This window comes from Diadema setosum, chromosome 21, assembly GCF_964275005.1.
Source record: "Diadema setosum chromosome 21, eeDiaSeto1, whole genome shotgun sequence".
NCBI lineage: Eukaryota > Metazoa > Echinodermata > Echinoidea > Diadematoida > Diadematidae > Diadema > Diadema setosum.
In genome coordinates, this window is record NC_092705.1 from 27,429,953 (window position 1) to 27,447,331 (window position 17,379).

At 39.6% G+C, this 17,379-nt stretch overlaps 1 protein-coding gene across 3 annotated transcripts in view; it reads right to left on the bottom strand.

Annotated features, from left to right (window-relative positions):
* LOC140244252 (transcription factor Dp-2-like) overlaps positions 1–17,379 on the bottom strand; it is a 68,003-nt gene that overhangs the window by 36,315 nt on the left and 14,309 nt on the right. Inside the window, exon 1 of one of the 3 annotated variants that reach the window (XM_072323889.1) lies at positions 2,827–3,029. The exons of 1 other annotated variant lie outside the window; for it this stretch is intronic. The gene's annotated coding sequence lies outside the window, so the exon portion shown is untranslated. Of the gene's footprint in view, positions 1–2,006; positions 2,030–2,826; positions 3,030–17,379 lie in introns of those variants that run through there. One more of the 3 variants, XM_072323890.1, reaches the window with a different exon arrangement.

Genomic DNA, 17,379 nt, shown 5'->3' on the forward strand with positions numbered 1-17,379 from the left:
GCAACGGAAAGCCTCTTCCAGCACCAGGGAGAATTGGTCGCACTGCTTTGTGTATGGGCTCAAAAGTAAATCAAAAAGCACATGGTCAGATAACTAACCTTCGGCACTGTATAATCAGTTTGAAAAGAAGTGCTCTAGAAAGATACATGCATGTGCAGGCTCGGTGAGAAAGAGGGATAAAAAGAAACCACGAATCAATCAATAATCAGCAAGCAATTCTATCCCTGCGAAGCCCAACAACAGTCAGCTATGAGATGCACCAACATTGTCTCCTTCCCATTCTTCTGCTGCAATGCCTTCTTCTGACAGTATCAAACAAGAAGAGATGGACAGACTGACCAACTGTGGACATCTCTCTCTCGCCAATACTGGCCACTCATTTGGAATCTGATTGACCTTCAGAATATAATAGAGTTAGGGAATCTCTTCTAGTGAATGCACCAATTTGTCTTTTCAGGTTATCAAGTAGGTCACATATATTGATATCAACTGATTTAATCATATCATTGATTTTCCAAAGAATGATCCATCTCCTCCCCCCCCCCCAAAAAAAAAAAAGAAAAGCATAAAAGGGCAACATTGATAAATGCACGGTACCTGAAATGAACATGGCCTTGAACTACAGTAGATAAGAACCAAAGTGACAAGGCAAGCCATAACCCATATAGACAGGGGGGGGGGGGTTGCTGTACAAATCATTGGCTTGTCATTACACTTATACTTCTGAATGTCACTGCTTGTTTTGCATGAGGAAAAGATGAGATGAAATTATCTAAATTCATTAAATCTATACAAATCAGAAAGGAATTAAAATAAACTTGTCAGTTTGACAGTAACAAATTCATTCATTTCACATGCTAAAAAGAAAACATCAACATCAACAAAATCAACAAAAACAAGAACTTTAATCTTCTAAAATGTGTCGCCAATTTAGTAATCAGTAATAAATTTGCAATTACGAGGCTTTTGAAAATTCTGCAACCAAATCAAACAACAACAAAGGGTTTAAAACCACACAGTATTTCTTAGCTTTTCAATAAAATGTGAAGAGAGGACACAGCATCATGTCCAAAAATTGTGGTTTCTAGAAACAGGGAGGTGAGACACTCCCTGCTAGAAATTAACAGGTTTAACTTGTGCATACAGTATTTCTTCCCATTAGCTCAGCCACCAGAATTCCACAACACTGATCTTCAAACCCTTGAAACAAGAGGCTACTGTCAGTTAAGATCAGACACACATACATTGTTTGCCACACAGTCCTTACAGTCTTTCACTGTAGGTGAAAGTAACTTTCAAAGACAACAAACAAGAATGTCTCATTTGCATGAGGACAGTGTCCTTGAGAAGAGACTAGTTGCTTTGTTCTGGGAAGAAGTGGTCTGCAAAGAGATTGGCTATGTAATCAATTACCACAGGTCTGTCTGGAATACCCACACAAGTTGGCTGTCGATGAATGTGTCTAAACTCTACCAGTTCCATGTGGTATACTTTCTCCCCCACCCCCCCCCCCCCACACACACAAGTATTCCACATCCAAAACCTCATTTGTCATTGTAATAGGCCTACATGTACTTCTCTTTGTAGGAAGTCCTGAAAAGCATTATGTTTGCTCAAATGCTTGCAACATGAAAGTAGCAGGATTTCATATAATAATCGTTTTCATGATTTTTAACAACATAATACACATAATAATAACTATTATTACTATTTATGATCACTCAATGACAAGTTACCAGGGAATGTACTGCGCAATGACATCAGCTTCAAATCAATCATGTGAACTTTGTAAAAGTAATAGTTGTTTGAAAAAAAGAAAAAAATCTTTCACAGAACAGACATGAGGATTTTTTTTTTTTTTTTAAACCGGTACTTAAAAATACTGCCAGCAACACCAGCAATTGAAAATTTGGGGGATAACTTGCGCCCAATGCACACACGCACACACACAACACACAGAAGTCTGTATTGTTTCGTTAGCAAAATCAATAGTAAGGCTTCCAGACCTCCATTTTCCACTCATCTTGCTAATCTCATACATTTGTACTGTAACTGTCTTGCCCCAAGCACTTGAGTAATTTAGAGATGGCACCCAACAGCTAGAATGTAGGCCTTCTGTATTCAACAGTATTCGAACTCCAACCCTTAGTGGAGTCCATGGAGCTCCTTTAGTAGCTCTATGGTAGAGTCCAATGGTAACATGTGATGACATGGGGAGCACCTTGAAATCCCCATAGACCTGTCCACCTTGTTAAGATACAAATGGAATATGTCTGGAGCACAAGACTATAAGATCAAAGAGTAGGGCGACTCTGGTTTTACCACAGATTGCATGAGAACATCCTGGTGCTTGAAGAATACACTCCTTGACTTACATTCCCTGGCAAGTTCATGGTATCTCTTTTAAAGGGACTGTACAGTACTGGTTGAGGTAGGGATTCATGTTTTGAACATTCCTAAGTGAGATAATGAAAAGCCTCTTATGAAATATGAAAGAGCATGTAATTTTAAGAAGGATTCAACGTTTATTTGATGAAAATTGGTTTTCAAATGGCTGAGATATCCAAAAAAGTGCTAATAATAAAAGGCGACATGCCCCAACTTTATTAGTATCTCTTTGTTTCACCTTGTTTTTGGATATCTCAGCCATTTCAAAACCGATTTTCATCGAATAAACTTTTGATACCCCTTAGAACTGCATGCTCTTTGACATCTCATAGAGTGGTTTCTGAATATCTCACAAAATGTTAAAAGCTAAATCTTCACCTCGACCAGAACTGTACACATCCTATATCGAATGTCACATGATTTACAAGTCACACTCACATATCCAGTTCTGAGATCCAATACCAACATAGGACTTTCCACAACGTTTTTGCCATCATCTCGTCCAGAGCTAACCTACAGCTGAATGCTGAAACCTGATACTGGCATTATGAAATTAACCTCCTCCCAGTGTTCCCAAAAGGGGTCAAATATGTTGATCCTCTGCCGATGTACAGCAACTGTGAATGAAAAGCTCAGCTCCACAAACAACCCCCTTACACAGCCCTGATCTGGTGCAGAACAGCCAGACTCAATGTATACTCCTATAAAAGAATTGGCGAACTGGATTGCCCCTGACATAGCGATTACATAACATGGGTGCTAAAGAGGGCCCATTCCTGTAAAAATGACAAGACCATTATAAAGGAAGTGCCCTATATAAGAAGAATGTCTTGGAAGTTTCATGGTAGTGTAGCTGGCAAATAGCACTAAATTGACCTGGGATAACAATGTATCAGGAATGTCATACATGAATGAACTGATGAACTTCCTGAGTTACCGGTACTCATAAACACTGCTACCATGGAGACGCTACCATGGGCCATTCATCATGTGTTCATGCACTCAAGCAGGGAACCTGGGAGCATTTGCCATGGTATCAGGTTCTCCATGACCGATCCTGAGTTACATGACCTTGGTGGAGGCATGTTTAGACAGACCAGGGAGGTGTGGATAGACTCAGTAGGCTTATTTACTATTCACTACAGAATTCCAAAGAACATGAAGAACTGGACAGACCTGATGATCTACATAATGTAAAATGCCATGCCTCTTGCATCTAATAATTGATAATAGGCCCGTTCACAAACAACGAAAATCGAAATTTCAATCGCGATCCAAATTTCGATTTTTTTTTCGACCGTTTATACACAGGGAAAAATCGCACTTCGCAGCAAGGAAAGCACGATCAGTGGCCAAACTGCGCATGCGCGAATCTTGCATGACCGAAGACTGACCCCGCAGTCCCAATAGAGTTTCGCACGCGCTACGAACGATGGGACAAAAAATACCGATTTCGGAATCTCGATCGCGCTCACACACACGACGCTTGGCAAAATAATCGCGATTATTCTGAAAAATCGCACTAATAGTGCGAGTTGGATCGCGATAAGGATCGCGGTAATTAGTGAGATTTTTCTGTCCACACTGGAAAAAATTTCGAAATTTTGATCGCGATAAGAAAATCGATTTTTAAATCGCACTTTTTCCCTTGTGTGTGAACGGGCCTATAGTATCTGTGACTTATGCTGTAATCTGATATTTCTTTGAATCTATAGATCCTTGACTCAATAGCCACCGTCACACTGGAAAAGTGTTGCGAAGTTTAAGTTCTTGAAGCTTTGCCAGTGTGATCGTAAACTTCTCGTGAAACTTCCCACTCAATCTAGGGGCATTTCCAGAAACCCACAAATCTTCTCGAAGTTTGTGCAGTCTGAACGCTTGTATCTGCAATTTCCTGCAGTTTGCCACATGACCAGCCCATTTATGATGCCTCTGAAGCACACACTTATTGGGATGTATGTATACAACGTGCATTGCTCAACAATCATTAGCTGTCAGACGGCGCACACTCTCTTCTTTGTTGCGCATGCACCCAAGTAAACCTAACTTTGAGAACTCAAACTTCCAGAAGTTTGGCTGCCAATTCAAGTGGACAAGCACACTTCGTGAAGAGTTCTTGAAATTAAACTTTGAGATGTTTTGCAAGTGTGCCTGCGGTTATTGACTCCTTGTATTTAATGTAATTGGAAACCCCAGCAAAAAGCTAGCTGCTTTATTGTCCATTTGTCCAAAATTAATGCAATGCACATTGCACACATAGAGTAATTTGTTGATACATGCTGTGTACATGTATGGCAAGCTCGTAGCAATGTCAAGGTAACCTTCCTTGAAGACTAATGAGTAGCATCTGAATCCAGTGACCCGCTACAACAAAAGGATCCGAAAGTCAGGGGAGGACAATTTTCTGAAAATGGCATGACATTATTTCCTTAATCTTCTACTTTAATTTCATATATAGCACAACTAATAAAAACACTCGGTTGCGGAAATATCGATGATTTTATTAGCGCGTGTCAAGTGGTTGAGGCAATCAGAGTTTCGAGAAAAACGCCAACAAAGTTTTCCTTCCGACGCTATCAGTTTTCACCGCTTGACTACAGAAGACATGTTCCTAGCGACCTCCACGATGTTCATTCAAGCTTAGCGCCAGCGGTCTACGCACGACCAATCAGTAATCGGGATGCCACGCACTGACCAATAAGATCACTCCCTCGTTGCTAGGGGCGGAGTTTAGCTGCGGCGCTAAATCCAAATCTTCGGACACGTTTCTTCTACGTTAAAAGTCGGAAAATCATCTAGCTCCGAAATTTCGGCAGAAGATAGACAAAACATTAGACTACAAAATCATGCCAAAAACAGAAATCTGGTTGTTTTGACCAATTTTGATGATGCGACTTCAAACTCGATTTTCTCGGCTCAGCCGTCAGCAACTTTAGGATCCTTTTGTTGTAGCGGGTCACATATATGGTCCTTAATATTTCTTGTAGCATTTCAGTGCATCATGCCAGAAATCTGAAATAACTTATTTTCGTGCTAGTTCAGGGAAAGAGAGCTAGAAATCCCTAAAATGATGTAAGCACTTAAAAAAAAAAACAAAATAAAGCAATGTTAAGAACACTTTGAGATGGAAGTGCTTTCCAAAGACGTCAGAGAGTGAAGTCTAGAGTTTAACATCCTTCTGCTTTTAAACTGACAACATAATCTTGGCTGTAAATGCAGGTATAATATGACTCCACGATCGAGCTTCTAAAACAGGAACAGGACATGTCTCGGAGAATACCTTGTCAGATGAGAACCAGACAGGCTGGGATAGAGTTGTCCAAAGTCTACAACATTATAAAGCCCTCCTGCTGCCAATTATACAGAGGACATACATGTAGGAAGAATCATTAGCCAACACACCCACTGCTATCAAACATAGAGGGGAAATATTTCTCACAGCACATAATATAGTTTGCCGTCAAAGTAAAACGGCTGATCTTGAAAGAGAAACCAAGGTTCAGTGTACTATGATAAACGGTGAATAGGCTCATCTACACTAACAATGGAATATTATAAAATGGGCTTTAGGATCTCTGCAATCTGATTGGTCAATCATCATGCATTGATTTTTACTGATCCACACTGAGCCATGGTAAAATCCGAACGCATGGCTCAAGCCTTGTATACTATTGTAGGTGTAGTGGATGCATGATGGGGGAAAAGATTGAATTTCATTAATTTACGGGCCCATTTTTATAAAACAAATGATGCACAGGCCTATTTCCTGGATCACTGAGAAATAGATGCTCTCATTAAACTTTGAAAACAGTCTAATACCCACTCACTACGCTCTTGGTTTTAACAGTTCCAAAGTTAACTCGCGCATCCAATTCTCACCGATCCACTCTCTTCTGTGCGTAATTTGTATACCGTGGTACAGTACTTGAAATACCATAGTATTTCGTAATATCATGATTAGTAACACGAATACCTGGGGCAAGGTGGGAATTCTCAAACTTTGCACAAAAATGCGAACTTAAGAGTGTGAATCGTGGCATGAAATACCACCTACCGCACTGCGATGTATTTCTAATGTGACCTGACACACTTCGCATCCTTTCTCCTAGGAGATACAATGTACATGGTTTGTATGTATGCATACTATACATGCGCAGTGCTTACCTCGGAGAGGTGTCCTTAGGGTCATAAACACAACAATATTTAGTGAATGAGAATGGTACCAACTGAAATACATTATCTATTACTGTGGTATTTGGCCAATGAGAACAGTGACAGCAAATTACTATGGAATTTGATACCACAGCAATTTGAATGTGAAAGCACCTGGAGAAACTCAAAGCTGATGAGGCATTAAACATGTACACTGTTCAAATGTATTTCATGCAGATGGACACAGGAAGACAATCTTTATACCTCAGTGAATCATAAAAGATGAGGAAATCCTATCCCATATCATCACGAAGACAACAGTTCCCATGCAAATTCCTCTGGTTTTGGAAATGGGTCAGAAGGGTGTATTAAAGTTTTTGTATTCGCCAGGGATAATGGACCATTTGCACAGGAACTATTCAGTTTGATCACTCCAGATTCAATGGTTCTCACAATGCACTTACATCTATCAAGAACTTTTATGCCCTGGTTTCATTGCGATTCGATATCTGAAAAAAAAAGAAGATGACATCATCTTTAGTCATCATCCAACCATGTGCATGCATATTTGAATGCATCTTCATCATGGCACAGAATGGAGCATAGTAAAGCAGGGTTTGTTTGTTTGTTTTTTCTCTCTCAGTGGATACAGCCACAGGCTCTCAATCACGAGGTTCCTGGTTCAAGTCCCCTGGATGCAGCTTTCACTGCTTCCTTAGCAACCACAAGAAACAAATCAATTCAATTCAATTCAATTCAATTCAATTCAATTCAATTCAATTCAATTCAATTCAATTCAGTTACTGTTTAACATTTGTTTTCATTATACGCCTCTAAGGATCTATTGGACTTAAGGAGACAAAAAAGCAGGTTTACGTATATCATTTCCAGGGGTACCAGCTCAATGCACATCATATGTCTCATACAGAGTGAATATGACTACATGTACACATGTCAAATGCAAAATTTTCCTTATGCCATAGATAACTCTCCACTGATAATCTGGCCTCTTCAGAAAACTAGCACCACTATTTACCACAGCCGTTGCCATTCAACATAATTTGCATAGTCGTACCCTTCAATATAATATGCATAGTCGTGCCCTTTATCTTTTGAATGCCTGTTCACTCTTCATGAGCTACAGTGTAGATTGCTTATGTGGCGTCAAGCTACATACAGGCTGAGGTGTATCTTATATCACTTTTTTGGATATCTCAGCCATTTGAAAACCAATTCTCATCAAATAAACGTTGAATCCTTCTTAAAATTACATGCTCTTTCATACTTTATAAGAGGTTTCTCATTATCTCCCTTAGGAATGTAAAACCTGAATCCCCACCTCAACCAGTACTGTACAGTCCCTTTAAAACTAGCTCTTGCTACTTAGCTCCATGCCAATACAGGCACCTTCCACACACAACTGGTGAAATCACTTGGAACAAAGATGTCCCAACTTTATTTTGTACAATCAGAATCTTGTACTAGTGAAGACCCATCTGTTGATACTCCATAGGGCTACATATAGTCTCTAAAGTAAAACCCGTTTGAATTTGTAAGACTGTACACTGGGCAAGCACACTGCAATTGTACTCCTCTTATTACCAGACTTTGTAAGTTCACCTCTTTGTCTGTTCAACAAATTGTGCTTTCTTCATGCATTGCTGCCTTCCTAAAGACCTCTCCCCTCTCTTTCTCTCACCCTGTCTTTTTTCCTTTCTCTCCCACTCTCTCTATCTTTCTCTCTTATTGACTCCCTCTCTCTCTCAGCCACTCTCAACATTTCATATCAGTGCCCCCACTTTGCTTCAACTCCATGCATACTGAAAACTGTACCTCCTTCTATGAAAAGAAAGTCGCATAAGAATCCAATATAATCTGTGTCATCTTCGACATGCCTATTTAGCACCCTCTCTATCCCCATCAAACAAACACATCACATTATGTGTAAAATGTGGCCTAAGTGTTTCACTTTAATCATGGGGAAAAAACTGAGATATTAGGGAATTAAATTTAGTGTGCAATTATACATTCTACATCCATCAATAAGCAATTTAAGGTGGGAAACATATCAAAGAGCATTAGGAGGAACAAAAGAAAATGGTAAAGAGGGTAGTTCCTTCCTGACAAGTGATTTAGTTTGACCGAGACATATCTGAGCAAAAAAAAAAAAAAAAAAAAAAAAGTGAGAAAGGAATATAGTCTCAGTTCTAGGATAAAGATTCCAGATAGTGAGCTTGTGAAAATGTCTTGGCCTAAAGCATACAGCATTAAAACCTGTATACAATAATCTATCTTTTAATTTCTCCATATATGCTCTTTCCTTTTTCTCTAAGAAAGAATAGCTAACTGCCCATACAGTATGAATATGCACAATGAGCCTGTAGCGAGGCTATTCCCATGATACAGTTTTCTCCCGATTTCAGGGTCATTCCCCACATACACGACCGACGGTCACACACTTCTCCCATAGTCTCTCCTCTCCCTTCACGTGCAGCACTCATCGCAGGACAGAACAGAACAACCAACCACGGAGGTCTAGCAGTCTCCTCCACGGACCGACCACAAAGCATTCGTGATCAATAATATTACAGAGATTGGTATGCAAGCCCCCTGTTGAGCTCTTTATCTGGAGTCCCACGTGGAAACCCTCCAGCACAGCCAATGCTCAGGGCAATCTCCACACTAGCACCACAGAGCATGGTTCATCGGAAATGGGTTCCACTACAGAGTGGGACCCTCTCAGAATTCCATGTGATCAATATTTACAGCATTCTCTATCTCATGATTTATTGCTGATTTTTTTGTTTTTGTTTTTACCTTGCACGTATATTTACAACATTCTCCCTATCTCTTGATTTATTGCTGATTTTTTTTTTTTTTTATTTGGTACCTCGCACAGCACGAATACCTGCAAATCTAATCTGATCATTTCTTTTCTTTGCAAATGAGTTGTCATTATTTTGGCGACAGCACGGCTACATCGCCACATGCTGTATCCATTACCATGCAAGTTGCATTTAAAGGCCAAACATAGTTTGGGTTGATGAAACTGTACTGATGTTGTATTAAAAAGTTAATTGGCGACACATGTTTGGGACTGAATGTGAAAATAATTCACAATGTACGAGAGAATTTGTGTTAGTATGTATGAAAAAAAAAAATAGCGTGGATATAGTACACTGAACTAGTTTATCAGGAGTGACTTCAGCATAGCTGTCTTTGTGATTGTTACTGTCGTAAGGTGAATAAACTCACCAGCCTATTCGCTATGGGCAACTAAAAATCACTGTTGGGCAAGACATATAACGGACACTTTTTTCATGCAGGAGGCAAGTGGCACTAATATGTATTTGTATCATTCGCCTGTTCTTAAACCTTCTTTTTTTGTATTACCTCAGTGTTCATTTCACAAACTATGTAACCTCTCGTGCAGCTGTCTTAATTGCAACTGATTGACAAATTGCCTTTCATTGATGTAAATAAGCACTGATTAGGCCTATTCAGTGTTTTCAACCCGAGTATGTATGCCCATATTTTTTACCATGGCGACTACACAGTGTACTAGAACACTAAGAAATTGGTGCTTATTTCATATGCTGATGAAGGGCAATTTGTCAATCAGTTGCAATATACCCTCAACTTTGAAATAATTGTAAATGCATTCTAGATTTGGCCTTTTCTTTCTCAGTTTTCTTTGCATTTTCTTGGAGCTGGTGTTGGTTTCCTCAAATCACACTTACACTTCTAAGAGTTTTGTATGGGGCATGGCAAAGAACTTGCCTATTAAAGCTGGGTGCTATTACATTGTACTTCTATTCTACCAACCCTTTTCTTCTGCAGGTATGTTGTACAACATTATTAGTCAAGGACATGGCCATCAGCAAGGTGTGAAAAGGTGTGTTTTGGCGCGGAATGTTATATATTTCTCGAAGGTATTATTTGTGTTACAAATATTTAGTAACCTTTCAACTTTGACCTTGCAGCAGGATTTTGCCAACCATCTACTGACTACATGTATACCTCACTCAATAAGCATACTTGGGTCAAGCTTCCACCAAGAGGAGTTTCATAAATCATGCCATGTCTTTTATGGCTCACAGAAAGATGAACAGAAGGACAGACACCATAAAATTAAATCTTTTCCAGTTTCATTTCAGTATCTAAAAAGAAATGTGATTGCATGTATTCCAGAAAGCAATTTCCTGGCCCACTTTAGGTAAAACTTCTCTCCATATTATCATGGAGGTGGAAAAGAGTACGTCTTTTTCCATCTCCCTGATATAATTCATCTCCAATACATAATTTTCAATGGTGGTGTGAAGCCTCACTATATAATCATACCTATAGTAAATAGTGAATTATGCACATTTTAGCACTAAATATCTCTCCAGCTAATGCCACAGCAGCTATCAGCTTTGCTCTACGCCTTGGCAATGACTCAAGTGTACACTTCAGTAGGTATCCCCTTTCCCCAACTTGTCATGTTCTAGTTGCTTTTCCTACCATATTTGGAGGTGGAAGTGCCCTTCTCAGCAGCTCCCCTGAAATTGTGGGTCAATGCGGTAAAAATCAAGTTTTATAGCTTGCTGATCCCTGTATGACCTCAATCAGTCAACACAAACCCTGTGAAAAGTAATACAGGAGCTGACACAGTTTGTGTTAGCTGTCTGACAAAAGACAAAGTAATTACTTGTAGACTAACAATTTCTTTTTATTGGATTATTGAGTTATTATTAAGTAGTCTTCATACAACACTGCTTTGTCGGTGTAAGTAGTTTGTATTTCACGTGCAAACCATCAACACCATCAGTTTTGACTGATTCTATCTTTATCTGAATCAACATATTGTAGTCATAGTCATAAATTTCCAGCCTGTCATGTTTCCATTATAGTTAATGTGAGCAAAATGTTTATTTATTGTCACAATATGTCATCACTTACCTCAGACACCTTAGGCTGGGCACTAGCAATACGAAAACAAGACTGTTGTCTATTATCAATTTGATAGTGAGAGACATCTACAATGTACAGACAAGAAAGGAACAGGAAATTAAATACTGATATTGAAACAGTCTGGTGTTTTTGTTTTTTGCCTTTTTTTTTTGGGGGGGGGGGCTTTTTTTTTGCATTTGTTTGTTTGTTTGTTTGTTTTTTGCTATGTATCAGATTCACATAAACATTCATATGGCTTCTGCCTGTATGTCCCTGCTGCTAAATATCATTTTTACCTAAAAAGGGATACTTCTTTTAATATTAAAGGAATTAAGGCTACAACGATGATCTGCTACAAAGATTATTCTCACGAAATGAAGACTGTTGGTCTGTTGTTTTTCCTCCTTTTCTCTTTTACAGCTGTAGTACAGCTGTGGAGATAAAATTAATCTAAAAGGAAACTGCTTTTCTCCCAAATGTTTGACATCCATGTAAACTCTAGTACATTGTGCCAACAAGTATAAATGTCAACACAAAATCAAAACAACTTTCTGAAGATCATGTGCACTATGAAAACAAACGAACATAAAAGATAACACCTTAGAAAGTATGCTTGGTTCATTTGGAATAAAAAAAGTTTAAGTTACACGACACCTTCTTGATTGAAATGTGACCATGAAAAAAATGCAAAAAACCGAAAGGAATGTGTTATTTCTTTTGAGTGCCCAGAACTTCACTTAGGCTTATTAAAGACCAAGTTACATGGGGATTCGTGGGTGCCCCGATTCATTCGTTGCCGCTGGGATACATACGTAAACCATAAATAGCAATGGTCAGTGAATATGTGCATCAAAAGCGTACGCTCATCGGTAACGGTCAATAGTAGCTCCATGGGTCAACTCAAGTCGAGTCTTTGGCAGTGTGTGTACTCACATAGAGATCAGTGATAAAGCTGTACAATTGTATACAATTTGTTAGGGGATAATTCTTTAAAGGGGCATAGTCCCGGTAGTGTAGAGGGCGCTGTTGATGATACTGCCGATCACCGTTAGCACTGATACGAAGATTAACGAAGTTGAGCTGTCATCAAGAGTAAAGTGCGAAGGTGTTGCTAAGTAACGTTGCCTTCGTTGACTTCTCTGCGCATCGCGCAGTCTGTAGTACTGCCAGGGTGCGTGCATATTTGCTTGTTATTATGACATCACAAAAGAAGTTTGCTAAAGCTGTCATCCCCCTCAGCCGCATCATGAGCTGAACTGTGATCGGACCACTGACTACAGTGGATCGGACTTCTTCGGACTCGGGGAAGTGGGCCAAAGCGTAAGCTTTAAGAGGAGTCGATAGCGTAGGTCTCTACAGGAAACTTGCGCCGTGCGCCCGCGTACGCATTTGACTAAAATACCGGGACTATGCACCTTTAAAATATCCCAGCTGGGCCAGCCTTCCTACTCCATGGTATCCCCTACGACACTGCCTCTTTAAATTCTTTCTTGTGGCTGTCTCCTGCAGTCTAGTTTTTGTTCTAATAGGATCAACTTCCTTTCTCCATACAAAGTCATGTTTTCAACAAGAGCTCTCAAATGGCAAAATCACTCTCTTCCTTCGAAATTTCCTCACGATTCTAATTGTTGTGAAACAACACAGGCCTAATTAATGTTTGTTTGGGGTGGGGTGGGTAGAGTTGTCCACAGGATTTGGTCATCAGCAGTTTAAATGGGCTAATCCTGGCATTTTACCTGTTGACATGTGGTGCATAAAACAAGATGCACAAAGAGACATACCAGGCCCCCATAATTCAAAGGTCAACAATAACCACACAAAAGCATGTGGACAGGACTGGTTAGTCTTGCTTCCAGGCTGTCTCAGTTGCTAAACTACCAGCACATACAGGAATACACATTATCTCACATCATCTATATGAATACATGGGTGTGGGCATCAAACATGGGAAGATACATTGTATCTTGATGATGTCATGCATGTGATAGAAAAAGAATGGTGTGTGCAGGGAAAGCAGTCAAAAGTCTGGATGCCAGACTATACAGTGGTTACTGCAAGGCCTGCTTGAGCTCCAGGACAACGGAATGATGATTCTGTATAATGTCACTGCAAATACACTTTACTTGTTTTAATGGCAACAGTTAGGACCTCCCTGTACCTTCCTATACCAGAAACAATTTCTAGCAGACATAGAAACAATCCTCAAATGGTAACCCCTAAATGGTAACCTAGGAAAACCTTCTTCTACTTGGTTGTAAAGGGACCTAAAACATCAATAAACTGTTCTGATCAGCTCCTCTTTCACAATGTTGGCCACTTGACCCACTTTATGGTTGTTCAGTAGCAGGAGCACATTCTCAAGTATTAAAGAGGTACTACTCTCCCCCCTCCCCCAATAATTTTGATCCTCACAGTGCATATCATGACAGCCTCTGTACATACACTGTATCATGATAGCCTCTGCCAAGACTCACCAATTATTTATTTTGTAGATTTTGTAGTACACAATGCATGCAGCAAATCAACGTCTTGAAGCAAGGCAAAGCTACTGTTTGAGTGGACATTGATCTGAAGTTTAATAAACAATCCTTCTTTTTTTTCCATCGCACAGTCGGGTGATGGTGTTGGCCTGATAGAAAGTCAACAGTTATTTCTGGTTGTCATAGTAACAGACATCATGCTAGCTACACAATGCCTCATATTGGTGTAATATATATGAGAACAAAAAAAAAACCCATAGATCTATCTTTAATAGGTCCAAGAAACACATGTACATAAATATCTAGACATAAAGACAGTGTAGGTTTTACCAACAAATTCTGACCAATGCATTTCTGTCCTAGTGTAGCTGTGTAGGCCTACCTAGCCAGGTACTGTACAACATACATCATCTGTATCAATCTGTTCCCTCAAAATTATTTCTATTAATTGTTGCTCTTCAACTTTGGGTTTCATAATTCTAACAAGATTTCCTAGATACACTGTACTTTGTATCTTGTGATACTTTTGAGATGGGGGGAGGGAGGTGTCAGGAGATTGTTCTATCAATGAATTTGTCTGTTGTCCACATAACAAAACAAATCGTCTAACATGAAGTCTAACATGGTCATATCTTTGTGTGTTTCAGCAGCTTTTTTTTTTTTTTTTTTGCTACAGGACATGTTCTGTTACAAGATTGAAAATTCCATCACCTCTATCATCACTGTACCTAGGGATCATAACTATCTATACAACTGTAAATGCTACATGGCCATATCCATAGTTTTTGATATTCTTCAGAACAGTTTGATCCACAAAATATCAAAATGCCAATGTCATTTCTTGTAAGGCAACCTCCATTTCGGCTGGCACACCACTGAGCCTGGAGCTTCAGCTCTCAAAACGAGAGGCCCTGTGTAGGGGAAAGCCCATGCAGTATGTGAGATATCCTTTGTTACCACCACCCCGAGTTTCCTGCCCTTACCTTCTGTCCAGGCAAAGCTAGCATATCCTTTACACATACATACACACACGCACACAGACAGGACAGGAACCAATTCAGAATCTCTTTGCCCAGTTCTTTTTTCCATGCACATAATTATGTAGTCTCTCTTCAAGGTTCCTTAGTTTTATAGGGGCTAAATATCAAATCTAACACTACTGTATTTAGGAATTGCTTCAGAATTTGTGATTATTTGCGAAGAGCTGACCTGTGCGTGTTATGAATGGTACGCTATAAAAGATTGCAAAGAGTGACATGAGTGGTGCATTGTGGGATAAATTTACATTTCATTTTTTTTTTCATTGCTGTCATCATTCTCACTGCTCATATATTTGTCTTTTAGCAAAAATTCACACAAATTATCAAGATTTGAATAGCGATCCAAATCTTGCAAAATAATGCATTATTTGTTCTCACTGTAAAAATTTCAAAATTTTGGTCACAATCCTGACTGCGGCCCGAAATAGCGTTTCTATTTTTTTTTTTTCTTTTTAACACAATGAAAACAGTTCGGACTTTGTAGGCCTACAGGACATTTTTTTTTCTTAATGTATTGCTTGCAGAATTTAAAATCACCAATTAGAAATAGTTAAAGAATATAAATGCCTTGTAAAGAAAATTGATGACTTTGTTCTTCCGCGCACAAGACGAGTTGCAAGCTGACCAATGATTACATAGCATCTGCTGCCTTATTTTAAATGGGCATACAATGTAAAGTGGCTTTTAAGCAAATCTGATTTGATGAATAGTCTGGTATGATGATAAATCTTACACAATTTCATATATTCATACAAAGAGGATTCTGTAAGATAGATTGGATAAATTTCAGGATGAGTGTCACTTTAGCAGTAATGCACTCTGTAACTTGGGGTTCAAAACCTTAGCAACCACAGTGATTTGACTCATTTAAGAGTTGAGCCTCCTTAAAATTAACCTGAAGGCTTTTTTGCTTAGTTAATATAAGCACCCCCCCCCCCCCCCCCCGCACGAAAGAAGGACCAACTTCCATTATAAAATGCATGAATGAGATCATACTCCTGTATGATCTGTAGGCTACAACCCAACAAAGAAACTGACAATGTCCCATTCCCTTACATGCCAGAGCACAACACAGGCATTTCTCCACTTTGTGCACACTCCCTCCCTCATCCCCTTTCCTCCCCTGCACCCCCTCCCTTTTCATTTTCCAACTGGATGGGTGGAGAAAAGAAGGGGAGAATGGGAAAAGGTGGGGAAATGAGAGTACAGCCTTGTTCCCTCAGCCCCGATGCTGCCCTGCCCATGGGCCCGCCCTATGATAATTGCAGCAATTGGGATGAAAATGCCTCCACAGAGCTGGACAAGACAGGGGTCACAGTCCTCTGGTGAGCGAGGGAATCTTTATGGATGCAGTCTCTTCCCCTTCCCCCCCCCCCCCCCCACCTCTGCCAACAGACAAAGAGCATTTTGAGTGGGGGGGGGGGGGAGGGGGTAGATGTGACTTCATTCTTCATCTTGCATCTTTATAAATCAGGGCAGATGGGGAAGAAATAAGAATGCATGGTGATGATCCCTGGGGTGGTGGTAAGGATTGATTGGGGGGGGGGGGGGAAACTCTGCTTGAGTTACTGCTGTAAATCTTTATGACTGTTGCCTTGAAATGAGATAATACAGATACATACTCTTCATACATGACCACCTGCTAAACAATACCAATCACTGCTAATTACACATTTGACCCCTTGATTCTACAACTTGCACATAACTGATATGAATTCATACCTGTATACTGTACAGTATGATTCATATTAACTTTGTGTATGCTATTATGTATCTACAAAGAGCTATCTTTCTGTATGATCTGCAAACTTTACAATTGTACAGCCTACAGTTGAATGTATGTTATATCTGTACGACTTTGCTTACACACATGCCTGTGTGCGGGCATGTGCATAAATTTAGATAAACTACATGCAGCCAATGACGGAGCAGGTCATCTGCATGTCTGGGAGAGAGGAAGACAAATTTGATAACAGATGTATCTTGCCAGTTCATTCAGGAACAGGATGGAAGGGGGGGGGGGGGGGTCTTTTAGTTACTAGTGCTATCCGCCAAAGTTGTGGCTGGGATTCTATATGCCTGGAATACATCTATGGATAGCTTACTAGTAATCTCTTTTAAAGGGATGGTATAGTATTGGTTAAGACCCAATTTCATATTTGTAACATTCTTTTGAGAGATAACGAGAAACCTCTATTGAAATATGAAAGAACATGTAATTCCCAGAGGAATTCACCATTTATTTGATGAAAATTGGTTTTGAAATGGCTGACATATCTAAAACAGAGTGATCCTAATAAAAGGTGGAACCCACCTTTTATCATGATCGCTTTGTTTTACTTTGTTTTAAGATTTCTGATACATTCCAAAAGTGATTTTCATCAAAT